The sequence below is a fragment of the Acinonyx jubatus genome, chromosome D3 (assembly GCF_027475565.1).
Source record: "Acinonyx jubatus isolate Ajub_Pintada_27869175 chromosome D3, VMU_Ajub_asm_v1.0, whole genome shotgun sequence".
Lineage (NCBI taxonomy): Eukaryota > Metazoa > Chordata > Mammalia > Carnivora > Felidae > Acinonyx > Acinonyx jubatus.
This window is the reverse complement of record NC_069392.1, coordinates 51,109,854-51,116,501: the sequence shown is the minus strand read 5'-3', so window position 1 is coordinate 51,116,501 and position 6,648 is coordinate 51,109,854.

Below are 6,648 nucleotides of genomic sequence, written 5' to 3'. Positions count from 1 at the left end.
GTGTAAACCAGAGAGCAAAAGTAGGTCTGAATGGAGCTCAAGGAATGTTGCTGGGTTAAATACATTTTCAAAATCCTTCCAAGACCTAGGATTTCATGCTTTGCTGATTTTGGATTTAGGATAACATTGCAGGATTTACTTCTTTAATTTCAGCACTTCTTTTCCTTCATGTCATTTTAAGTATTTACACTTCGGTTTTATTTGTTGAGTTCCTTCAATTTTTATGACATGGATGCTCACCTTTGTGTGTGGAATCAGATTAATTAGGATCCATTGATGTCTCAGATTTATGTAAAATTGGAAATGGGCCTAATGGACATCTGGTATGAAAAACAAGTTGAAAGCATGTTATTTCCTTGGTGACAAAATAGATTTGATTTAGAACTACTAAACGGTATTATTCTTTAGAGGTTTTCCTTTTATTTATTTTGTATTTATTTTTAATCCAAACACTTGATTTTACCTGATAGAGAAGCAAAGTGATAAGTTGTATTTGAGGATGCAGCATTAATTGATTCTTAAAACCCTTCTTCTCCATAAAACTTGAAAATATCATATAAAATACCAATTTCATTTCTAACCACATATTGGAAGATGCTAACATTTTCTGATACAATAAAGGAGGACTTTTCCACCTTCTAGAGAGTGTATTTTCTTGAGCATTAGACACATGGTTAGATACACCAAGCAAATTAGAACCCCTGCCCTGGAGATGCCGAATAAACACTGTCCGAGAGAGAGCCCATAAGCATATTTTCAAGATATGTTTATGTAATAAACTATTTTTGAAAACTATAAATTATTTCTGCCTCAATTTTTTTCTGATTGTCTGGCACAAATATAATATCTGAGAGTGCAGTCACTTATGCATATTTACACGAAGAGTAATCTGGTCAAATATCAGTATGATTAAATATAAAGAAGTATTTGCTAACAGCAAATATATTTAAGTTCTTATACAGTACCCCGTAGGAAAAAAAAGAACAAAACATATCTTAAAAGAGGGCTTTAGCAATATATATTTTTTTGTTTTTAGAGAGTTCATCTTTATTACTAGCACAATATTATTAGCACATACATGAGTTTTAATATTATCATTTTTGTGTCTGGGTTGAAGTCAAAAGTATATATGTATTTTTATTATTTTATTTTATTAAAAAAATGTTTATTTAGAGAGTGGGGGAGGGGCAGGGAGTCAGGGAGAGAGAGAGAATCCCAAGCAGACTCCCTGCTGATAGCACAGAGCCCAACTCAGGGTTCCATCTCATGAACTGTGGGATTATGACCTGAGCTGAAATCAAAAGTGGGATGCTTAACCAACTGAGTCACCCAGACACCCCTATAAACATATTTTTAAAGTTGAAATTAAAACAATCAAGTTGAGCTGTAATTGAGTAGAGAATGTAAGAAAGTGATTGATAAGAAAAATTGGTTAAGTGATGAAATCTATTAAGTTTAGATAATTTAAATTAAAACACGAAATGATATAATGAAAGATAGTTTGAAAATAAGGTGACCAATACTTTACATTTAAATGCAGCAGGTAAAAATTCCATAATTTTAGTTTTGAAGTATCAGACACCCCTCTGGAGACCAAGTGAAAATCAGATGGGCCTGGGTATGTCTAGCAAAATGGACGAGACCAGAATCCTGATTTGTTGCCAGTGTTCTAGCTACATGAGGAATGAGGAGCCTCTGAGGAAAATTCATTCAACCAGAGGGAAGAATAAGCCATAAATACTAAACATGAATTTCTGAAAAGAATAGATATTTCAAGTACATCCTTTTCGGTATTATTGAATTATTGGCCTATGACCAGTACTGTGGGAGCAGAAGAAATACAACCATGAGGGCCCATTAATAAACCATTATGGGAAAGTAGAAACCAAGCATTCCTTTCCCCCACTTTACCACATGCTGCTGTCAGAGCACTGTAAGTGGCTAAAACCACAGAAGTCACCAAAGGGACACTGTCATCATGGTAGCATTCTGGGAGACTCTGTAGTGCTCAGAAGGAGCTGCCTACCCATCCTGTCACCCCCTACACTGCTTAAGCAACACTGTGCTAGATGAAATAGACATATTTCTAGGTGTATATGAGGAACCCCTGAATCAAAGAAATACTCAGGTGAAAAATTTCATGCGACCAATAATCCTTCATCAGAAATATTAAGGCAGGGGCACCTGGGTGGCTCAGTCAGTTAAATGCCCAATTCTTGATTTCAGCTCAGGTCATAATCTCACTTTGTGAAGTTGAGGCTCCCCCTCCCCCCCCCCCCATTGGGCTCTGCACTGATAGCATGGAGCCTGCTTGAGATTCTCTCTCTCCCTCTCTCTGCCCCGCCTCTGCTTGTGTTCTCTCTGTCTCTCAAAATATTTAAGAAAGATATTTAAAAAACAAATATTTAAGAAAGAAAGAAATATTAAGGCGATGGTAAAGAAAAATGAAGTTATTCTTCTTAGTAAGATTCCATCCCTAAGTACAGGTGAGACCTAAGGAAAGTGGAAGAACTTTAGAGTAAGTGATTGAATATCCCTATCCTCTAAGAGGAAATAGTTGGAGAATATGTTTTCTTTACCCCAGTAAACCTCGCTCTGTGATTTCCTTTGAGAAAGTTATGAATGAAGAACATTGTAGCTTGGTCTCTCCTAGAACCTCAGGGTCATAAAAGGATTTTTGAAAGTATCAATGGACTCTGGTGGATAAGGTTAGAAAACAAATCCAGTAACAGAGCTGCTTCATACAAGAAGTAGCTTGGAGTAGCAATCTCTAAGTCTACATGGGTGTTATGGACTTGGTTTCCTTTTGGTCCAAGGGTCCTATTAATAATAGCAACTCAATGAAAAATTTGGTAACCCTTAGTATGTGCCTAACAATCTGCTAAGTACTTTATTCACACTATCTCCTTTATTCCTCATGATTATCATGAAATAGCCATTATTACTATCCCCTTTTAACAGATGAAGAAACTGAGGTTCATAGATGATGGATGACTGCCTAAATTCTCACCATCTTTTAGATGCCAAGCACTGTGCTAAAAATTTCACCTGCATCATTAAATTTAATACTCAGATCCACTATTTAAAATGATGATTTCTAAGACTTGAGCTATATTAAATGTCCTTAGATATGGTTTTCTTTCTTTATTTATTTTTTTAAATGTGTTTCTTGGAAGCTCAGTCTTACAATTCAGGTGTGTTACCCAGGGGGCTATGTTAGGATAGGAACTAAACTTTTCTGAAGTTGGTGGGTCAGAAATACATCTATTTTCTTTCTATAGAATTAGATCTCTGAATGTATTTGAACAATTTTTAAATGATAATCTCTAAAGATGTTATGTAATATAACATTGCCTTATAGCAAGTATTTAAAAACAAGGAGGCTTGCTTATAAATAGCTGGTTATTTTCTCACTTCTTTTTTTCTCAGCACATTTCTCTTCAGTGTTTGGTATCTTTCCAGAGCTAATTACCCATTGTTAAAGAAAACATTGCACCAGAAAAGAGGAGTATGCAGAAGTTGATGTTATTCCAGTATTATTGCCAGCAAGAGGGGAGAGAACACAGACCAAGTCTGAATAGTCAATTCTGCTGAAACAAAGGGTGGAGTGTTTCTTTAAGTGCTGAAGTGAGTTAGTGGAAAAGACCTGGAATACATTGTGGGGAAGTTGATCAATGGTATAAGTGGAATGCACTGAGTTTTCCCTGAGTTTGTAAATGTGTTTATGACTAGGTCATCTGTGTTTGCTAACGGACTCTCATCCAAGGTAGGCTTCTGACCTCCCACAGAGACTGGGAGGGTGTTAAGTCCTTTCATAATGTTTATGATTTAACGAGATGGTTTTCAGGTCTTTGAGAAAGGTGTTTCCTGAGTTGTAAAACTTGGAAGAGATGGGGAGAAGATTTACATATATTTCAAAGAGGCAGAGAGAGAAGTTACAACTGTAAGTTTTCTAAAGTAAATGCTCTAAGAAAAGGGAGATCAGGGGTTATAGTCAGAAAGAAATCTGTCTAAAGTTTAGTCAAGCTGAGAGGACCTTGAAGACCATCTCGATCACCATCATCCTGACGTTTTTTGATGTATCTGCAACCTTCTCAGGAGTGTTTTTTGCAGTTTTGGTCTTTCTTTCTTTCTTTCTTTCTTTCTTTCTTTCTTTCTTTCTTTCTTTGTTTATGCATTTTGGAGAGAGACAGAGACAGGACGTGAGTGGGTTAGGGGCATAGAGAGGGAGACACAGTATCCAAAGCAGGCTCCAGGCTCCGAGTTGTCAGCACAGAGCCCGACGCGGGACTGGAACTCATGAGCAGTGAGATCACAACCTGAGCCGAAATCGGAAGTTCAACTGGCTGAGCCACCCAGGCACCCCGAAGAGCTCTTTCTTTTTAATGTTTATTTATTTTTGAGGGGGGGTGGGCAGAGAGAGAGAGAGAGGGGTGGGGGACAGAGAATCTGAAATGGGTTCCGCACTGACAGCAGTCAGCTGATGCGGGGCTCGAACTCAGGAACCATGAGATCATGACCGAGTTGAAGTTGGATGCTGAACTGACTGAGCCACCCAGGCACCCATAAGAGGAGCTCTTAATATTCTTATTGTCCAAGCTGAGAGAGCATTCCAGCTATCAGCTTTCCCACAAATCCAGGCAAACAAGTTTGAGACTTAAGATTTATCTTTGCTGCTTTTTAACAACCTCTTTATTTCATGCTACATTTAATCCAGTTGTGGTTGGCTGTCCTGGAGGCAGCCTCTATTTCCCCTCTGTGCCAATACTGAAACAACATTTTTGTAACATTAAAAAAAAACTGATTTTGCAACATGCTAGTGAATGATGTAGATTTTACTAAAGAATTATCGGGAGACAAAGGATAAGAATTTAGGTCACACAAAACATACAATCCTAAGTTCCCTCAAAGGCCCCCTTCCCTCCATCCCTTTTGTACTTCCTGTGAACATCTGCCCTTCTGGAACAAAGAAAAGGCTTTCTTTCAGGTTTATCAAAGATTACCCCAGGGCCAGGAAACGGAGACACAGTCTTTGTGTATGCCTACCAAAATAACCGCCCCACTCTCCTCAGCCCCCAACACAGTGGATTCTTCCATGAGGAGATTTCACTGCTAAGGTGAAGAAGATAGTTCCATATCAGTAGTTATATTAAGATCCTTCTTCTCTAAATGTGAATAGTACTTTAGCAGCTGAATACTTTTTTCAAATCTATAAAAACTTGAAAGAAAAGTCCTGAGGAAAGAAATGCCTACATAAAGTTATCATTTCCAAGACCCTGAAACTTTCAGCCAGAGCTAAATCACTGACGCGTGATTTTACTGTGAATTCTGGCTCTTCCTTACTCATGCATAATTAAGTTACATTTCTTAGCTCCTCATGATTCTGCCAAAGCTCTCGGGCAAATCAACTCAACTTTCCCTGAGTCCTTCCTGGTATGTGGCTAAAGCTCAGTTTTGTTTCCCTTTAATGAAGAATTAAATCATAGAATCCATAAACTAAGCCAGATCATAGAAAATTTAAAGCAGGTCATTATAGTCTAGTGACTTCACCAATCCTTTGTGCCTTTCTTCCTTTTCGTAAAGCAGGTGATAAAGTAAGCTTTTGCTGTTCAAGGATAAGTAATTCTCAGGTATTATTTTTGGATCATAATACTAGTTCAGCAGCTACAGTGCTATAGGGTTAGATTCTAAGAAACTTCTTAGCAATAAGTTGTACACAGACAGAAAACCATGACTTTCAAAGAAAGAATAAAACCCATCATCACCATGTTATGAGCTTCTTAGTGTCAATAGGCTCCTACTTAGGGAGTGAGTGTAAGATACTCTTTTAATACTAAAAACCCAGATCTTTTGTTGTCTTTAAAATAGAAAGTTGATAAGACTATTAATTAACGGTTGGTTTAAAATCTCCTACTAAAAATTTCAACTCCCAGTTTGTCAATTTGTATTCTAATCAAGCATTGTATCATTAATGGGTTTAAGTTCCTAGAGAAATCCAGAAAGGCTGTTTTAATCTGTCATATAGCTAATAAAGTGTATAGATACAATAAAGTGTAATGGAACAAAACTTATTATTTTTTTTCTTCCAAGTATCACTATCCAGTCAAGGTATTAAAGGCATGAACAAGATAATGTACACATTGTCTGGATGGACTAGTTCCACATAAAAATTGTTAGAAAGTTTCAGAAGGATAACTGAGGTTAAAAGGTAGCCTAATCCCTTAAATCTCCTGAATATCAGAAAATAGGAGGAAAGATATAGAAACAGGAAAATAATGATTACAAAGGAGAAATGGTATTGTAGAAAATTAAACAATACTGTGGATTTTTTTACCCATTGCTTATTTATTTATTTACTGAAGTAATCATTTCTTTTTTTAAATTTTATTTATTTTTTTAAATTTAAATCCAAGTGAGTTAACATTTAATGTAATAATAATTTTAGGAATAGAATTTAGTGATTCATCACTTAAATATAACACCCAGTGCTCATCCCAACAACTGTCCTCCTTAATGCCTCTCATGCCCTCAGCCCTTCCCCCCCCACCCAATACCCCACAAGCAACCCTCAGTTTGTTCTCTGTATTTAAGAGTCTCTTACGGTTTGTCTACCTCTCTGTTTTGATATTACTTTTGTTTTCCTTCCTT